At 41.1% G+C, this 21,311-nt stretch overlaps 1 long non-coding RNA gene across 1 annotated transcript in view; it reads right to left on the bottom strand.

Annotated features, from left to right (window-relative positions):
* Positions 1–1,016: 1,016 nt before the first annotated feature.
* LOC138774275 (uncharacterized) overlaps positions 1,017–21,311 on the bottom strand; it is a 41,113-nt gene continuing 20,818 nt past the window's right edge. Inside the window, exons 2-4 of the long non-coding RNA XR_011360282.1 lie at positions 7,586–7,985; positions 2,389–2,441; positions 1,017–1,112 (exon numbers count right to left, since the gene is read on the bottom strand). This is a non-coding gene — a long non-coding RNA (uncharacterized lncRNA). The remainder of the gene's footprint in view (positions 1,113–2,388; positions 2,442–7,585; positions 7,986–21,311) is intronic.

The raw sequence follows: 21,311 nt of genomic DNA, 5'->3' as shown, positions 1-21,311 counted from the left end.
AGGCCATTTTCTAGCAGATTGGGGAAATCTAGTAAGCAAACACAGGTGCTCGGAGTCAGCACTGCTGTCAGGGACAACCACAAACAACACCAGCTATGCCTGGCTAAATTAGCTCCACTGTTTGCCTCCATTTTTGCTTCCTGGAGATCCCACTTTCTAAGACCCATGTCCTTTACTCAGATTTTTCGACTATTCACAGACAATATTAAAAAGACACAAGGCAGTCTGTTCTTTGTAGCCGACGCATTCAGTGTCCAAATGCAAAGAGCAAGTAAACTAATTAAAACAGCTCAGGTCTTCAAGTCAGAAAAGAAAACAAATTTATTTTTCTCAAGTGGAATTATTTTAGTGATCCTTGTCAAACAAAGATAGCAATATTTGCAAAATACTGTAGACAAGCGCGACGTTTAATCTGCTGGTCTAGAATTAAACAGATCAGTGATCATGGTCGCTGCTTATTATTCCAAATATATATATATCTTCTGCGTATTGACCTCTGCAGAACACGGCTGCATTTCTGATTCAAGGTCCTTCTCGCGGCATTCCCTCTCCTCTCCGAGAGACACACAGTTTCCTCCGCTGTTCAAATATTTATGTATATTATGACGCTTAAACTATTTGCAATCACACAGGAGCAATAAAGAACATACTATCAGTGGAAGATTATAAAACTGCTGTATGCAAACAGCAAAAATCAAGAGAAAATAAAAGAAGGCTATAAAAAGATGTCTGGAACTGTTTCAGTGTTCAAGCATAATCAGTATATCTACCAGTAGATACTGTGCTAATTGGTTACAACAGGATCTATTCAGGAGGCCGGAGCAGGGAATTCATCGCTCTAGGACGTTGTGTTTTTTTATTACCTGTGTCTTCAGATGCGAGGAGAATGTAATTGTGTGTGTGTTTATATATATATATATATATATATATATATATATATATATATGTGTATATATATATATATATATATATATATATATATACATACACACACACAGTGGTGCCTTGGATTATAATTCGTTCTGGGACCGTGCTTTTAATCCAGATTCACTCTTAAACCAAAGCAAATTTTCCCAGAAGAAATAATTGAAATGCAGAAAATTGGTTCCACACTGCAAAAATAATGGTTTTATATTTTAAATAACGTGTAAAGCTAGTAAAACAAACATTTAGAAAAAGCTTAATATGTCATCATATTATAAGTGACTGTACAGTATAGCAATCAGCATGTGGAGTATAATGTATAGTAACTGCATAACCCTGAAAAAACAGCAGCAGTTTGTAGATACAGGATGGAACTGCAGATCCCCATACTGCAGTAGCGTAGTACAACAGGCTAAAATAGAGAAGCAGGACTGCTGTCAGAGGTCTGTGTGGTCACATGACAGCAGTGGGGAAGGATGTGTGTTCAGCATGGACCAATTAGGAAGTGAGAATCACAGAGATGTGCAGGATTTCTTCTCTTCTGGGGTAATATGCCACTTAAATTGTAATGTGCATATTTCACATAAAGAGTTTACTGTATTTTAAAAAAAGAACCATATATTAGACATTAGGCTTCCCCCAATCTATTAGATAGAGTATATTGTGGTTCTTACTCTGGTGGGTTAAAGGGAGCCAATCAGTCCAATCGGGCTGATATGGTTCCCTGGAGCACTGTATACAGCTCCTGAGCAGCCTGTGGCCGCAGCTGTAGCTTGTGCTGTATACTGGAGTAAAAAAGGTTTTATTACTGGGGCACACACCAAGCAGAGGTGGGCAGGTAGTCATCTGGGTGTCTCCCTGCCCATGTCTAGTCACCCCTCTCTGCCGGTCAGCACGCTCGGAGGGGATCACCTGATGATTTACACCTGAGAGCACCTCTGTGGCCACAGCTCCTCCCCATCTTGCTGTGCCTTCCCCCTTCCAACACATCGGGCAAGTAGGGGATATGGCTGGCATATGCCAAGGAGAAGGAGCAAATCTATGCCTTCTCCCAGGCGTACGGCAATGGTGCAGGCTTCGTAAATGTCCCCCTTGGAGTTTAAGAAGGCCATTGGTACTGAAAGACTGCATGATAAATCTCCCTCTATATGTTCTAAATATCCAGTCTGTATAGAACAGCACAATCTGTCATTGAGGAGGCTGCAGACAACTCCATATTAACCCCAGATTAGAGAGCTATGTATGGTGTGAATGGCGGCCATAACACTACAGGTTACTGGCTGCTGTGTCTTGGAGATGACCTTGCAGATGTCCATGGCCACCATTACCAATGTCATCTGTGTCCTGTACAGATCAGTCTTATGAATGTCAGCTAGAAACAAGGCTCCATAACGTGACCAGTCTCGTCCATGATTTATGTTCCCGTCCGCTCTCCTGTGTGTGCTGTGTACAAGTAACACTTACCAGTAGATATTCTGGGATGTACCGGGGAGCTGTGCCGTCCATCAGGCGTCTCTCTAAAAGAAAAAAAAATGGTACCAAGATTTTATTAAAGACACTTTGTCTTATTAAAGACATTTCGTCTTTGACAATGTGGGATGTGACTTATTTTGGATGTGGCTTGTGTGGGAAACTTCTCTCAGCTTCCCAGGATTGCATCCAGCTTTTTCCCGACAGGCAGTCGACTTGATGAGTGAAGCGCTGGTCAAATGAAGCGCTTTGCTTTGTTTAGATGTGTGATTCGCTCATCTCTAATGGGTGTTTCTTTACTATTTTTAAACCTATGGACCGATGAGCTGTCCACAGGATAGTTCTGCCTGTTTTGCTAAGTGTGAACATACCCTAAGAGGCGCTCTACTAGACCGGTATTCAATATCAAAATACTAAGAAATTCAGATTATTCCTGGGGGTTTCATGAGCTGTTCAGGATTAAACTTGGTCAATTGCAATAGAATTTTTTATTAATGTAATATGCATTTACCCACATAATATTGGGTGAAACAGGTTCAATGCTTCCATCATAAATAGAAGCCAGGATGCTCATGTGAAAGTTGCCTCAATAGTCATAAATGACCAGATACTGACCGGACATGCCAAGTAATGCTAAATAATGGAGATCTAACAGATGGGGTTCCTTCTAATCCTGGGAAGGAGGTTTCGCATTTCTTGTAGTGCAGCTTCCTACTCAGCCTACATCAAGGTCTTTGAGAAACATAAAGAGCCCTTGTAGGATCTCTCTATATCTCTCTATTCGGAAAAATGAATGCAGCCCTAAAATGCCCTGCATGGATACAGCCATAGACTTTATTTATGCTTTCCAGACAGCTCTAGGACTGCATCCATCTTCTCCAGCCACCAGGATTCAAATACTCCTTGTTCGAGTTTGTGCAAACCCGAACTTACTGTACATTTGCTCATTTCCAGCAAAGACTTTTGAAAGGATCAGTTGAAATACAACATGCCTGACTTTTAAAAGTTATAACAAGCAATAACAATCTCTTTATTAATGTGTGTAGATTTAGGGGAAATATAATAAAATGTAAACATGTGGAAGAGGCTGAAGACTTTCCAAGTGCATTGTATCTCCAGGTTTTGATTTGTATGACCTTGTTTGACCTTATCTTACATGGGCACTATCTTTATAACTTTAAACATCTAAATAAACAGGGGAAGTAAAATGAAGCATGTTTACAATTGACATTTTTCTCAGTCCTGGGAAACTTTTCCCAGGACTGGATCCATATTTTCCCAGCACCTGGACAGGAGCGGCACGAAGCGGAGCAGACTTGAAAGCATGCAACCTGATGAGCAGAATGGAGATAGGAATGAAAAGATTTGTTTTGTTCCTACTGTAAATTTGTTCATCTCTAATTATTATGCTGTAAAACAAAGCTATACTTACTTGTATCCAGGTCTAGTCTCCTGAAGGCAGCTTTTTAAGGCCCTATTACATGAGACGATTATCGGCCGAATTCGGCCAAAATTGGCCCTTGCGGCCGATAATCATCTTATTTAATAGAAGGTAACGATGTCGGCTGATCGTTGCTGTCGTTTGCCTTTCAACATGTTAAAGGAAAAACAACTAATATAGCAGCAATCTGCTGCCGTCGCTCTGTGGAATAGGAGACCGCCAGGCCGCGGTTATCCAGACCGCCGCTATCTGCTATGGGCAGCCCAGACAGGGGGAAAACGGGGCCAGACAGCTTATTGACACACATTATAGAGTTATATACATTTTTTAATGTGTGTTAAATAAGCTAAAAAAAAAAAAATCATTGGAGTTGTCTTTTAAAGTCATAATATCATATCCCCCCCATATTATTTTCTTTACATGATTATGAAAGGAGCCATATTGCCTGACATACTGATTTTCTGAATTTTGGGATATGCTTTACAGCAGCCACCTGGACCCTAAGAACCTGGAGATTACTGATTGACTTCTGTGCGAGAGTATTCTAGGCATGCTCTGTGACTTGTGCAGGAGTGAGAAGATGAGCTGTGACCACCGCCTATTATAGAAGACAGATCTTGTTTTACCTGCCTGTGATAAGGAGACTGCTAAAGAAATGATCTCTGTAGAGCAGATAATTATAAGTCCACCAATAATGAGTGTCAGTGGCCAGAATGAAAATTGCAAGAGTTTAAGAAATTTTTAAAATAGAGTAAATGGAAAATAAAAAATGCCCACATATTTATTAAAAAATATGCTTAACATAAAAATCATTTTTAAAGGAATAAATTTTTAAAAAATTCAGTTCGGGCAGGGGGCTGCTCCAGGGGCACCCGTTGGCATTCTCCAGATATCACCTGTTTTATGTCACAACCCGGTGGATATAGTCATCACAACTCAGGGAAAAGTGCCTTCCGGAGGGGGGGTGGTCGGACCTTCTGGCATAGTGAATTGGGGGCACGGGGAGAAATAAGTAGTTGTTGCTTATTATGTCGCCCCCCCCCCCCCCCGCCTCTGCCAGCTGTTGAAAAAACAGGACTCCTTTAACAATAAGTAATTTTTCATTTCCTTTAAGTTGCTGTTGTTATTTCAAACTTGACTCCCCCCCCACAATATTAATGTTTGTTCTTATATAACAAAAAATTTTCTTATTGGGAAAAACCCAGCAGTGTGCACTTTAAACCATGCAGCGTGACTCAAAAACAAAGATAATTAATGGTGTGGCATCTGTTTTCTTATCTTTATTGATTTGATTTTGAGCTATAGGTGGGGTTATTTCTATTCTGCTATTTAACTCTCTCCATTTGGGTGGAGACAGTTTCCAATGATAGGACAAGATCCAAGAAATTGGTTTGGCACAATAACTAACTCATACTTAAACCAAAGAATACTGTGTGATTATAATATACAGGGGGGGGGGGGGCAGACAGCTTATTGACACACATTATAGAGTTATATAGATTTTTTAATGTGTGTTAAAAAAAGGTAAAAAAGAAAATCATTGGAGTTGTCTTTTAAAGTCATAATTTTAAGTCTGATAAGTCTTAAGTCCCCCCCCATTTTATTTTCTTTACATGATTTTGTCATTACAAAATATGACAATTGTGGTAACATAGGGGTGCTAGGTGATATTTGCAAGGGCTGATGTTGAGGTACAGCTGCAACACTTGTCTTGGGGTTTGTAGTGGTAAAAGCCCTCCCTGGGTCCCAACACATGTCCGTTAAAGGAGTAGTCCCTGTGTCCCAGTAGTGTGTTGTGTAGTTCTCCTAAAGGTGCAGTACAATAGTACAAAGTTTTTAACTGCAAGGTGCAGTTTAGGAGCCGTTGGCTTGTCAGGATTCCGGATAATACGTGAAATAATTGAATTAGTGCTTTTAGCAGGCAGGCTGTTTTATGAGGACAGGGTTTTAGCAAAGTCTCTTTAGAGGTGACTGGTTTAAGTTGTACACTTGAGACTAGAAGGACTACCTTAAGGGGGACCTATGCAAATAGTAGTGTGCTCTACTAGAAGGGCTCTAACCACTTTGGAGTCAGTGGTGATGAACTTCATGAAAACCTGTATTCACAGCTATGACAGTGTGTCTATTGTTGATCGAAGGCACAGAGTAGCACGTCTAGTAGTACAGGCCCCAGTTAAGGGCAAGCCAGCTGTTTCCCTTTGGTTCTGATGAATTCCAGCAGGGTAAGGCAACATAGTTGGTCTTTCCCAATACACTAGCTTGAGAATGAACCTTCTGGAGAATTCGGGGCTCGGGTGAATAGGTATGCCCCTCAGCATTGATAGGTTGTAGAATCCCCTCTTTAATAGTAGCTACACCCAACGTGTACTAGCCCAACATGGTTAGTATACAGAAACACTTGAAGAAAATTTCAGATTTATTGTAGGAACCAGCATGGGACCCTGGCTGGGTGGACAGGCCCGGGAAGACACTCAGCAGGGCCCAACTTGTACTTTTATTGACTAATCTACTGACTAGAAAACCTGAACACATGGCCCACTTCACCTCTTCTTGTAGACTTTTTGGAGTTTTTGTTATGTTAGAGAGGAAACTGTGGAGGAAACTGGGTGACCTTTGTGGGGATTGGCCCACACTGCGCTGATGACAAGGGAATGCGTGATTTTTCTGCCATTGACCCAAGGCAATAGAGAGATCACATTGGTTGTTAGTGCTGCCTCCACGACACATCTGGGGCATGGTATCAACACATATTTCAGCGGTTCATGTTATTTTCTATAAAATGTTATTATTTCATGTTTATATTTATGTTTTTAAACTTATAGCTATCTTCAAAGGAATATCACATCTTTTTGTTAAACTTTTAATTCTTACACAAAAATAAAATAAAAAATGTTTGACTTGCTGCATATATTGCCATATAATTGTGCATTATGTATTTTGTAACATTATTTAATTAATTATCTTTACCCCTAATATGAAGATATGAAGACACAGACACATTTCCCATAATAACAAAGCAAAACTAAAATGTTCCTTTATGGCAAATCTACAATGTAAAAATATAGAGCTAGTAGACTATTCAGACTTAAATTCCAAAGATCCTTTCACCAAGCAGTTTTCACAGGGTTGAACTCTGTCTGCCTAGGGCCTCTAGTCTGGATGTTATCCAGCTGGCAACTATAGGTATTGTTTTATTTACAGGCTTGGATCATCCCTGACATTGACTTATGTATTAATACATCAATCTGTGTAAATGCCATTTTATTGTTGCATTTCTAAATTCACTAACAGTGAAAGAAAAGTTCAGTTTCAGATATTTTTTTAAGTATTTTTAAAAAAGAATAATGTTCAGCATCGATTTAAAGGTTACATAACTCACTTAACTCAGTTAAAACACTTTGGGACTGCTTTAGAGAAGAAACCAAGATGGTTTAATGAATTTCCCATCCTTTTATAATGAATAACCTATACTAATAAATATGGAGGCATGCACCTCTCATATGAAATATCAAATCATGGAGGTACTGTATACTAGCACTTCAAGCTTAAGGTATTAGGTCTACTCCCGGTGGTAGGTCTATGCCTGACCCTCCCTCCGTTTCATTAAGCCAGTCCAAGAACTTGCATCCCTTTACTAGTCCCCTTTAGAAACTACACCTAGTCCTTAAGATTCTAGTTCCTTATTCCTTTACATTAGAGAATTCAAGAGGGGCCTTGAAATTCCTGCAGGAGGATTAGAATTTACCTTACCATTGTCTTTGTTTCTGTGTCATCACCAATATGTGCCCCAAAGTTCCTGAAGATTCTTGGGTACACCACTGCCAGTGTATCAAAGACTTGCTTGGTATCGGCAACAATTAACAAAATGCGCAATGAGTGAACAAAAGAAAAATCTAAATCAAAATAATGTTTGGGGTCACCAATGGATGGTGACATCAATTCTTCTTGGTATACTTGTATCATAACATCAATTCCAGGACTCCTTGCTCTTCTTTTTTAGTGTAAATGACATGGCTGGATTTCTGGTTTGTTGTCCTGCTGCAAAATTTGGAGTGAATTGCTTTGCACTTTACAAGACACAGAGGGAGAAGGAACCCCTGGACATGATATCGCCTGATGACCATCGACAGGTGGGAAATGCCTCGTAGAGCTGCATGTAACGAAGGAAAAAGTGACTTTGGAGACCAAGAACAGAAGTGAAAGATAAATGTATAACAATCTAAATTGAGTAAAAGTAATTGCACTTTATGACAAAGATTAAAACGGGACACAAAAGCAATAGAGTTGTGGTGTACTAAAGAATGAGAGACTCAATACTAATAAAGAAGATTGTTTTTCTTGGGCATTTATAAAACAGGCCTACGATAAAAAAAAAAACTTGAAAGGTGACAAAAGTGCAATAAATATAAACAAATAGGACTTGGTTTCCTTGAACATTTTATTACTAATGTGAATAAGTGCATATTCACATGGTGCCGACTATTTGTAAAGTTTTTTTTTTTTTTAAAGAATAAAAATAAAGATTTTTTTTGTAGATCAAGATCACTCATAATTTTTCAGACACACACACACACACACACACACACACACACACACACAGTTTTCTTAACCCCCCAGAGGCACAGAGAAACAGGTCATAGTCATAATGCATTGTAGATCACTCCCCAGCCTCAATCACTCATCGCCGACCCCCTTTTCAATCCCTCCACAATAAAAATCCTAATTTAAGTGGACTTTTGGTAAATGCACCATTTGTGCCAGTTCTCTTATACCACTCTTGCTTTATTGGACCTCACTGCAATCGAAAGCTCCATATGGTAGTTAAAGTTTATTGTAGCCTTGATTTCAGATATGCTGGGAACCTCAGTCGACTTCCAGCGTTCACTATAGCGTTTCTCGTAGCCATCAACACATGAAACAAAACTGTCAGGTCTGTAACAGGCACATCATCTGTGTCCATGGACAACAAGGCTAGGACCCCTCTATATGGCCTATGCTATGCATTACCTTTGAAACTAAGTTAAACATAAGGTACCAACGTTCCTCCTCAAACTGTCTACCTAGGTCTTGTTCCCATTTGTTCCCAAGGGCAGAGAAGGAAGTCGGGTTTGCATAGATCTGTATGCTATTGCAAGCCCTCTAGGAGGAAGTCTAGGATGATTAAAATAAATTTTGTATTTTGTGTCTCTTGGGTCAGTGTTAACATCTATGTCCTTCAAGGGTGCTCTGACCTGCAGGAGGAGAAGCTAGCAGCTCTGGGCCCAGTCAGACTCTGTGTTCAAGCTGGAATTCTAATTCGGAAAATCGAGTCAATTTTTAAGTTAAGAGCAAATTAATTGAATGAATTTTATTAACCCTTTGAGGACCAGGCCCAAAATGACCCAGTGGACCGCGCAAATTTTCATTTTTGCGTTTTTGTTTTTTCCTCCTCCCCTTCTAAGAGCTCTAGCACTTTCAGTTTTCTATCTACAGGGCCATGTAATGGCTTGTTTGTTACAGGAATAGTTGTACTTTGTAATGGCGTCTTTCATTCTTCCATAACATGTATGACGGAATCCCAAATATATTATTTATGAAGATATAAATTGGTGAAATCGTAAAAAAGAATGCAATATGGTAACATTTGGGGGGTTCCTGTCATTTTTTCCACCATGATCTCTAGTTTTTATTTATACCATATTTGTTAAGATCGGACTTTTGAATCACTTTTTAACTTTTTTTTTATTTATAATGTAACAAAAAAATCGGTAATCTTGGCACTTTTTTCATTCTTTTCATTGACGCCGTTTGCCATTAGTGATGACGCTTGTTATATTTTAATAGATCAGACAATTATGCACGCTAAGGTATATTATATGTTTATTTATTAATTTATTTATTTTTATATGTTTTATTTATATAATGGGAAAGGGGGGTGATTTTAACTTTTATTGGTGGAGGGGCTTTGGGGTAGATTAATAATGATTTTTAGTTTTGATTTTTTTTTTAAACATTTTAACTCCCTTTGGGGGACTTTTACATTCATTTATTACATTATTCACATTAATCATTGCTATGCCTTAGGCCTGTGCAGGCTTCGTGAGCAGATTGCTGATCGGACCGCGCAGAGGTAAGTATAGGGGGATCTAACAGGGGGTCAGGAGCCTGTCACCCCGGCACGGGGGGTGACAGGTTTCCTTTAAGGGGTTGATGACATGCTGCAGCGCAATTGCTGCAGCCTGTAATTAACGGTGAGGTGCTGGCTGCTCACTGCCCCCACCTTCTATGAAGCTTCATAGGTCAGGACGTACCAGTACGCCAAGGCTTGTCTGGGCACAGACTTCCAGGGCGTACCAGTACGTCCTTCGTCATCTAGGAGGTTAATCACCCTCCCCTAGGCTCAGCTACTGCTATGTGCAGGATTGCCTAGGCTTTGTACCTGCAGGCTAAGCCAGCCTGCTTGATTGGGATGATCCACACTGTTCCTGAAAGGAAAATCAAGGCTTCCCTCTTATCCCTCACCACTTATAAAGCTCAGGGCAGATGTCCCTTGTGTATGTACCAGTGCTGTATGTTCACAGTGCTGAAGTTCAATCTCCGTTTCTCCTTCCCCTTAGTATGTCAGCAGCAACAGGTTTCTGTTTCTACTGCAACCTTTTTCTTGCTGTGCTGCTGTTTCTATTCCTTCTGCTCACAATGCATCTCTCTTAAAATCAAACCAAGATGAAAACATCTAGAATTAAAAGAGTTAAAAAGGACCAAAGAACAGTCAGGATCCAGAGCTGCAATCTTTGATGAAACAAATGTGCAATATGAAAGACAAACAGCAATTCCATGTACACTACAAATGCCAAGGATCATCAGCATGTCATCCATACAAAGACCATGGCCTACTCCACCGATATTACATAACACTTAATACGGAAAGCATAAATAATGTGATATATATATATATATATATATATATAATAGATAATCACGGAGACAAAAAATGTATCAGCGCTCAGAGACCTAAATACTAAATATGCATTATAATAAATAGCCTTTAAATAAATAGGCTGTTTATTATAAGGCATATTTGGTATTTGAGTCTCTGAGCGCTGATACATTTTTTGTCTCCACAATTATCCATTTATCTACTGGTATGGTCTGCATATCCGGGCCTATTGGACACCCTCCCTCCTTGGAGTTCTTATTCATTGGAGCTCAGTACTATTATATTATGGCTTTTATGGATCTCAGGAGAAGTGGGTGAGATGGATCCTGAACCCACATTCACTGGGTAACTCCTTGATCTTACTAGTCATATATTGTTGGATGAGCGCTTTTAATCCCTTGTTTATTTCTACATATGACCAGTGGCGGTCTTTGGCACCAAGCACACCAAGCGATCGCTTGGGGCCCCCAACATCCAGGGGGGCCCCCACGCCCCGCTCTTGTGCTCAAGACCGCTGGACAGGGCCGCTGCTCCGCTCACTGCTGCCATCTGAACTGTAACTATGAGCACTCGTAATGAGCGCTCATAGTTACATGCATCAGCACTGACAGGGCGGGAGACATTGGCTCCCTTCCTGTCAGTCACTCTTGTGCGCTCCCCCAGTTAAACAGACCCCTGTGTGCTCCCCCTCCCATATAGTATATAACACAATAAAACAAACACGTATACTCACCTGGGTCCGGGCGTCTCCTCTTCTCTTTACTCTTGTGGCTGCAGGAAGGGTTTTCCCTGCGGTCACAAGTGGCAGCTTTGTCCTTGTGGTGCCGGCGCTCCAGTGACATCACTGGAGCATCGGCGCCAGGACAAGGGGAGTGCGGCCTTTTGTGACCGCAGGGAAAACCCTTCCTGCGGCCACAAGAGTGAAGAGAAGAGGAGACGCCCGGACCCAGGTGAGTATAAGTGTTTGTTTTATTATGTTATATACTATATGGGAGGGGGAGCACACAGGGGTCTGTTTAACTGGGGGAGCGCACATCGGGGGGGCTATATAAATGGGGGGAGCACACAGGGGGGCTATATAACAGGGGGAACACACAGGGGGGCTATAGACTACAGGGGCTTCACAGAGAGGTCTATATACTACTGGGGGCAACACACAGCGGTCTATTGTTTTGGAATGCGTGTCGAGGGGGGGGGGGGCCCAGACATAACTTCGCTTGGGGCCCCAGAAATGCCAAGACCGCCCCTGCATATGACTAGAGACTAGTTATTGAGCAATTACTGTAATAACCCAGTAAAGGCGCTCGGAATTGACAAAATTACTGACTGACAAGGATTTCAAATATCCTTTAGTGTTTTTTATTTTTCATTTCCATTTGCTGAATTAGCTGTATCAAGATGATGTTGTTAGGAACAAGGTTTGGCCAGAGCTATGCCAGACTTTATGTCACATTTTCTAAATTCTTAGTTTGACTAAAATTTGACTATTTGAATACTACTTGGGTTGCTACTAGAACATAATTCTACTGTTATTCCTACCAAAGTAATAGAATTCGCTGGCAGTATCTAGGGCACCCCCTAAGTGATCCCTAGTGCCTGCTGGAAAGCAGAATGGATTTTGCTGCTATGGACACCAGATCACATCTATAGAGTCAGGTAACAAAGACAAAGGGCCACAAAAACCCAGAGGACCCAAGAGGAAGAAGGCCAGTATAATCCAGTAATTAAAAAAAATGTCTAATTTAAGGGAATGCGTCATCACAAAAATATCTATTTTTGATGTTAAGTTTTTATGTTAAAGCGAATATACCAGTGGTACATCGCATTTCTGTTTATACCATGAATAGACCGGCGCCAGCACACGGTCCTTTTTTTCAACTGCAGCCCGATTGTCGCACATGGCAGCAGTCTACTAATGAGCAATGGCCAAGCCTGAAGCACTGGAGGCACCAGCACTTAAATAGACCAGTGGGAGGAAACCCCCTCCCCTCTATGACGGGGCTCTATTGATTCTAATGGAGCTATGTCATAGAGGGGAGGGGGTTTCCTCCCACTGGTCTATTTAAGTTAAAAACAGAAAAGCGATGTACCGCTGGTACGGTATATTCGCTTTAAATATACTGTTTCAAGATTTTTTTATGATGTTTTCCAATTTTGTTTCATTTTCATATCTATATATTAAAATAATCCTCGAATCCTTCTGTTTTTATTCTGGCCACTAAGCCTAATAATAGGCTGATGCTTCCTGTTCTATAGAGAAAACTTTTCAGCAGTCTTTTCCTTATCATCATAGACAGAATTACAGTGAAACTTACATTAGTATATAGATAAGATGCCATGCACAATACCTGAAACTTAGCGTTTACCCTCTTTCCCTCCCGACACACTGACTTCTGCACAGGTCACAGAGCATGCTTGCAAAAATGCTCCCATTAGTGTGACTAGGTTCATCTCCAGACCATTGTGTCTATGCCCTTGGGTCTTGTTGTTAAGAATATCTCTAAATGCTGTTAAAGGGAACCAATCACCTTCCTGAGGGAGTATGACTTGGCCCCAGTACCTTACTGCACAGCTCTATATGGTAAACAATGAAGGGAACCAATGTAGAACTTCAGTATTGTTTATTATAAATACATATAAAACACTGCTCTATGCACCTTAGTTTATTTTTTTTGAGTAGTTCAAAAATACATTGAGTTTGGACAATAGGACACAAGAAACAAAGGGCTAGGTAAACAAATACCCCTCTAAGCTAAATCACCACCGAGTAAATTTGGTAAAACAAGCTGAGAAAACACACGAGCAAATAGTAGCAAGAACATGACACTCATTGACCTGCTCATCCTGTCCTATCTTGCCCTGGATCTTAAAAAAAACAAAGTGCAAAGACTGAAAAAAATTAAATACATTAATTAATTAATCAAATAAACTTAAGTAAAGATATAGGCACAAACCAAACAAGACTAATCGGGCTTAGTGTGGAAAAGAATGTCAATACCAGTCGACTGAACATAATTAAGCGCCTAAGAATAAAAGTTTGCTTTCCACTTTCACTGTAGAAGAGTGAGGAAAAGTGACAAACAACAAGCAAAAACAGGTCAAGTGTCAAAGAGCAAGACATGAAATATAATAGTCTAAAATACTTTAAGCAAATGTAGAATGAGAGGATTTAATTTAAAAAAAGAGACATGCTTTTAATATGCTACAGACGTGGCTCAGTCAGTCAGCAGAAGAAGAATTAAAAAAAAAAAAGACAAGAGGCTAATGAAGGGTGATCCACCTCAACCCTTCATATCATAAATGCCTTGCCTTGCGAGATGGGTGACTTGATGAAATTCAGCAGCATATAAATATTGTATTTTCATAGCCTACTAATTTGTATTCTATTGTTAAATAATGTAATTTGTAATCTGTAGGGATTAGCTAATTTACAGTACTAGCGAAGTTTCCAGTTTTCTGGGACTGGATCCAGCTTTTCCCGCCATCCAGAGCTCAGTGGCACGGAGTGGCACAGAATTGAAAGCCGATCACCGATCCTAGTGAAGTGCCTTACTTTGCTAGTACTCATCCTTAGAGGGTCCAATAAATTATATTTAGTGTTTTGGAATGCATTCCTTAAATTATTTTTAAATATTCCACACTATTCATATCATATTAGTTTGGACAGCCAACTATTTCATTAATATAATTAAGTACAAAAGTCAGCTTACCAGACTTGCAAGATTCAGTCCCTGTCCAGTGCATGGCAGTGCAAGCCTCACCAATAGCAGTACATAGAGATAGGCCAACAATCCTGTAAATAGATCCAAATATTGGACATTTACCAAGATTACTGGCCTATCTCTATGTATTAAATTAATAAACCGATAATTTATAACTGAAGAAATGTATTAGGGGCCATGAAGAATAAAGCAATAACAAAGTATAAATAAATAGTTTTTTTTTAGTTTTAGAGTATTCAAACTTTTAGGTTTGGTTAAAGGACAACTCCCACGAAATTTTTTTTTTAGCTTATTTAACACACATTACAAAGTTATATAACTTTGTAATGTGGTTAAATACCCGGTCTGGCCTCCTTCCCCCACTTTCGGACCCCCCGACCCCCCCCCCCCCCCCCCCCCCCCCCCCGGAAGTTAAAGAATGTATACATTACCTATTACGGTCGTCACGGTCCTCTTCTCCCGGGCGGCATCTGGTGACGACGACGTCAGAGTCGGGGGGCGGTCCGGGTCTTCTTCCTCCTTAGCGTCTTCATAGAAAGTGAATGGGATGGAAAAGGCTGCTGGTGCACATGCGCACCAGCAGCCTTTTCATTGGCTGGAGCGCATCACATGGCTTCCAGCTTGCTCAGCCCTGATTGGCTGAGCTTGCTGGAAGCCATGTGAAGCACTCCAGCCAATGACCCAGAAGTCAGAGACTGGACGGCGGACGGCGGCGACGGAGAGGCGGACAGCGGGCGAATCAAGTGGGGATCGTCACGGGAGGGATGGTGAGTATGGTGTCTGTGTGTGTCTGTGTTTGTTTTTTTGGGGGGGGTCCCCGCGGGAGTTGTCCTTTAAGAATATTTCCTTCATTAGCTAGAAATTTTCACTTCAACTTTTTTTTCCAGACACCGCATCAGTTATGTACATGGTACTGGTACCAGTTTATATCTTAGAATTATAGGTAGCAGGTCTATATTTTAGATGGAAGATATTTCATGAATGGATTGATTGATTTTACATTTCCAATCTCAAAGAACTGCTTTTTAAAGAAGAACATAAGGAAGAAGTTATACTTACCCATCCCACACCCCCGCAATGCAGCACCACCACTCATAGACCCCCGCTGGCCTCCTGCAGCTCCCGGTCTGGTAAAGTCACATCTCGACTCAGAAATGTCCACTTAGCTAGTCAGTGACTGGGGCAAGACAATGCTACAGTCACTGACTGGCTCAGTGGGTACATACTATTGGGACGTGATGATGCAGGAAGCTGGAAGACACTGAAGACTGGAGACCATCAGAGAGATGCTGATGCTGCGCTGTGGAGGCATGGGGACGGGTAAGCATAACTTCTTTATCTTCCCCCCACCCACTGCTCATCTGGAATTTTTGCATAACAATGTTAACTCTTACAATGCCAAAACACTTCAGTGTATGCTGTTAAGCAGTGTTTGGCAGTGTGACAAATAGGAAAAGAAAACAATATAAAAACAGATGAAAATATTTTACAAAAGCAGTTTGTTAATAATGAGCATGTTCTTTATTTGGATAGGTATAATCAATTACGGCTGTAATTCTATACATAGCGTGCACTGCTGTCCAATTTTAGGCTATGTTCACGCACAGAATTTTTGCTCAGTATTTAGTTGTTATGAAATACGGCCATTGTTTTTACATAATGTAAACATATTGGGGGAAATTTATCAAAGGGTGTAAAATTTAGACTGGTCCAAAGTGCCCACAGCAACCAATCACAGTTTAGCTTCCAGCTCTGTTGAAAGGAAAGAGGAGCTGGGATTGGTTGCTGAGGGCCGTTTGCACCAGTCTAAATTTTACACCCTTTGATAAATTCGGGCCATTGTGCTTGCTATGTTTGGGGTCAGTTAGTTTATTGCCTAATTAACCAATTGGCTGCTAAAGCAGTCTCCTACTTCACCCACTGATTAGGTGATCAGCAACACAGCAAGCAGTGGTGTAGGCATCAGGTGAATGGAAGTGGTGGGAGCGAGGAGGGTAAGTACAAATTACAGTAATAAAAAGGTAAATCAGTATACTTCTTTAATTCAGTAGATTTGACGAAATCTTGACATTCTAAAACATGCAAATCTGCTGAGTATTTGTTCTTATGGAATAATTTTTCTGCTGTTGATAACTGCATATTAAATGTTTCTTGAGTTTGGTTTATGGATAAGGTTGATAGAGAGGATATCTCTGAATATTATTGAAGGTAGACACTAAAGTCCCTATTACACGGGGTGATCTCCAGGAGCAAGAGAGCGCCGACCTGTCAGGTCAGCACTCGCTTGCCTTTTGTTCCCTGTTTGCCGTAGGGCGTGAGGAGCTTAAGATCATCCAGGTAGCCAATAGGAGATAGGCGTGGTCTGCTATCACCGTTCATGTTACACGGGGCGGAGGCAACATCGTTCACATCGGCTGATCATTGCCTTTTATTATGCTGCGTTTACACGAAACAATAATGGGCCCGATCGTATGATTAATGATGTCGGAGTATCATTTTTTTTTCATGACGATCAGCGTTTAGACGGAACGATACATCGTACGGAAAATTCATTTTGCGATCGCTTAGGCCTATTTCACACATTGGTTAAATCGTTGAACGACTGTTACACAGAACGATCTGCGATTTTTTTGCGAACGACGATTTGAGAACATGTTGTAAGCTCAAAATGAACGATTTCTCGTTCGTCATTTGATCGTTCACCGCGTTTACACGTACGATTATCGTTGCGTGTAAATGCACCAATACACAAAGAGATTATTGGCAATAATGGCCAATAATTGGCCAAATACGGTTGATAGTAACTTTGTGTAATAGGGCCTTAAGGCATCATGCTTATTGTTTCATATGCACCTGGCAGGTAGATAAATTCTAAATTTAATATAATATGGACTGTTAAATGAATGATCTTCCTACACAAAATAAACAAAACAACATATCTGAAAACTGGGCAACTTATTGGATGCTAAATTGAATCTATTAATGTTATAGATTTAGATGTGATCTACAATTCAGGTTCCAAAATGCTGACACTGTTAGATACAGTAGCCACTAGGTCGAGGAGGCACATGGTACCTTATATATATCCATCTGTGCTTCCAAAATGTAAAGACATTTAAAAAACAAACAAACAAAAAATTAAATTGCAGGTTTTCAACACGTAAAGAAGTATTTTTCTATGTGCACTCTTCGAGTTACTTAGCACGTTGAGATAACAATCATTTTCATGAAAAATCTTCTAAAGACTTCACATAATACTCTATTGAGCATTAAACCCCATACGCTTCACGCTAAAAAAAGATAAAAGACCCATACAGCTTATTACGTCATCTTCTTTGCTCGTTCACAGTCCCGTTGTTTGTAGAGCCTAACAAAACACGGTACTATATATAAAAGACAGGTGAGAACAAAGACATTTCTTTTATTTTTGTATGAGATTCAATTAGTCAAAATATTACAGCCTCCTTGTATTGTTCCCGTGAGCTTTCATCTACTACTGTTTGATGCCTCTAGATTATGTTGGATATTTCTTCCAGAATAATAATGTGGCAGGTGCATGGGCAGATATGGACCAATGTCCACTTGCTGAGGACTAATAAACACACACACACACACACACACATATATATGTATATATATATATATATATATATATATATATATATATATATAAAATTAAAGATGTCTTCAAATTAACTGGTGCCAGAAAGTAATACAGATATGTAAATGCGGTTCAGGGAAGAAACAGAGTGCTGCACCTCACACCTATGGCTGATACTAGTGCCCCTAGGCTAAATAAAAAACACATCAGAATTTTGTGTATGAATTGATCAAGCCATACTGCCCCATGTACCTCGTGCTGGTATCTGATACACATGGGTCCCTACACTAAGTCCACACCGTGCCAGTCAGTGGCCACCAACCCTGCAGGCACGCACAGTCAGGGAACGGGGGCCATGGGACGGCCCTGCGACCCCCATGCCACAGGACCAGACCCACAAACACCACACCAGAACCCAGCCAGCACCGCCGGCGGAGAAGGTCGCCCCCAAACAGCACAAGTCTGGATGAGGTATTGCGCTCACCATAGCTGCAGCAGACAGAATGGGAAAAAACAGGAGGGATTAAAACCATGTGCACTCAGGTGTCTCCTGCTAATTGCGGTCATGTGGGTCTCACCAGGAGGAGTGCAATACACGGAGAAAAGAGCCTAGCGGCACTAGTATCAGCCATAGGTGTGAGGTGCAGCACTCTGTTTCTTCCCTGAACCGCATTTTGTTTCTCTCTTTTCTCCGTGTTTTGCACTCCTCCTGGTGAGACCCACATGACCGCAATTAGCAGGAGACACCTGAGTGCACATGGTTTTAATCCCTCCTGTTTTTTCCCATTCTGTTTGCTGCAGCTATGGTGAGTGTAATACCTTATCCAGACTTGTGCTGTTTGGGGGCGACCTTCTCCGCCGGCGGTGCTGGCCGGGTTCTGGTGTGGTGTTTTTGGGTCTGGTCCTGTGGCATGGGGGTCGCAGGGCCGTCCCATGGCCCCCGTTCCCTGACTGTGCACGCCTGCGGGGTTGGTGGCCACTGACTGGCACGGTGTGGACTTAGTGCAGGAACCCATGTGTATCAGATACCGGCACGAGGTACATGGGGCAGTATGGCTTGATCAATTCATACACAAAATTCTGATGTGTTTTTTATTTAGCCTAGGGGCACTAGTATCAGCCATAGGTGTGAGGTGCAGCACTCTGTTTCTTCCCTGAACAGATATGTAAATGTCTTTCATTTAAAAATCTCAAGTATTCCAGTACTTCTCAGCTGCTGTATGTCCTACAGGAAATTGTGTATTCTTTTCAGTCTGACATAGTGCTCTCTGCTGCTTTCTCTGTCTATGACAGAAATTGTCCAGAACAGTAGCAAATCCACATAGAAAGTATCTTCTGCTCTAGACAGTTCCTGTCATGGACAGAGAAGGCAGCAGAGAGCACTGTTTCAGACTAAAAAGAACACAACACTTCCTGCAGGACATACAGCAGCTGATAAGTACTGGAAGACTTGATATTTTTAAATAAAAGTAATTTACAAACCTGTATAACTTTCTGACCTCAGTTAATTTTTTTCTTCAGAGTATTCCTTTAACCCCTAGACGACTTTGGACATACCGGTACGCCATGGGTCACTGTCCCCAGATGACCCTGGGCGTACCGGTTCGTCCTGGGCTATGAATCGCGCTCCAGAGTGGAGTTCGCTTCATAGGAGGAGGGGGCCGGCTGCAGCGAGCAGCCCAGCTCTCACCATTAATGACAGGCTGCAGTGATTGCACTGCAGCGTGTCATTAACCCCTTAAACACCGCAATTGTGCTGCGACGGTGGCGTTTAAGTGTAAGTGACTGGGGCAGTCCCCTGCCACTTACCGATCGGGACCCTTTCTTGTCTGGGATAGGCTACTTCACTACTAGCTGGTAGACTGCTGAATTAGCAGGAAATTTACTACCATTTGTGTCACATGTGTTATTGGTAGAATTCATAGAGCCCAGGGTGCCAGATTAATGGAATATTACTATATTCGATTGCCTTTTATGTGAATAACCTTTAGAAACTATGTGAGAACTTGTCGCTTTTTGCCCTGTGCTTGTGTTTTCTATAAGTTTTTTGTTTCCCAGCATTTTCAATGTCTTTTTGATTGCCACATTCTAGAGAAAAGATGGATGTGTTCATTTAGCTTTTCTCCACCCTCCAGATTGTGTTTTGTTGTTTTTGACTCATGTGGAACAGTCAGTCAGCAGAGTGTTTGTGTTCTGCTTGCAGTGTAATGTAAATCACCACTACCATCAGTAATGCCTGATTGGAAAGCAATCCACAGAACATTTTTATTATGTAACTATGAAAAGTGCTTGTTTTTTTTTTTAAAGTTTTTCTCATTCCCACCTCATGTTCTCATTTTTATCTCCATACTGATCAGTCACTTCTAATGAATGGTTAAATTACTCTTCTGAACCTCCTTCACCATGTCACAACATCAAGTTATTGTATAAACACTCTTTGGAGGTGTTACAAAAAGCTGCTCCTATGTGATGGTCACTTCTGTATATAGCTAGCTTTATGCTTTATTACCTATTTGTCCCATATTAGAGAGATAATTTTTTTTCCCAGCTGTAATTCGACAATTATAGTAAATCTCCTTATCAATGACCTATATTCAGAAATCTAGTGCATATATGGCGATAGTATATCTTTTGAGAAGAGCATCCAGGACCTTCAGTGAATTAATAATTACAACATTAACAAGACTCTGTACCCACAATCAGCCCCCCCCCCCCAAACTGCTTGTACCGTCAGATATTTGCTTCTAATCCGAGATCTGTCCTGGGGTCCGTTCGGCAGGTGATGCAGTTTTTATCCTAAAAAAACAACTTTTAAACTTCTGTCTGTGCCCTAGGCCTACAGAGCCCCTCCTCCCCGCCATCTTCACAATTAGGAATGCCCATGGGCAGGATTTCTCCTATTCATTAATTGTTATTCATGGATCGTTAAGGCACATGTGCAGTGTTAAGACAAGTGATGAGTAGGAGAAATCTTGCGCAGGCCTATTCCTAATGGTGAAGAGGGCAGTGAGGAGGGACAGAGAAGCGGTGCAGGCCTAGGGCACAGAAACTCTAGGCAGCGCCAATTTGACACAGGGCTGCAAGTTTAAAAGTTGTTCTTTAGGACAATATCTGCATCGCCTGCTGAACGGATCCCAGGACAGATCTCAGATTTAAGGCAGCTATCCAATGCGGCTGGGGGGGGGGGGGGCGGATTGTGGATACAGAGTCCCTTTAAGGCCCCCTTCACACGCATTT

The sequence above is a fragment of the Dendropsophus ebraccatus genome, chromosome 15 (assembly GCF_027789765.1).
Source record: "Dendropsophus ebraccatus isolate aDenEbr1 chromosome 15, aDenEbr1.pat, whole genome shotgun sequence".
Taxonomy (NCBI): Eukaryota; Metazoa; Chordata; class Amphibia; order Anura; family Hylidae; genus Dendropsophus; species Dendropsophus ebraccatus.
This window is presented reverse-complemented; position numbering and strand designations above follow the sequence as displayed.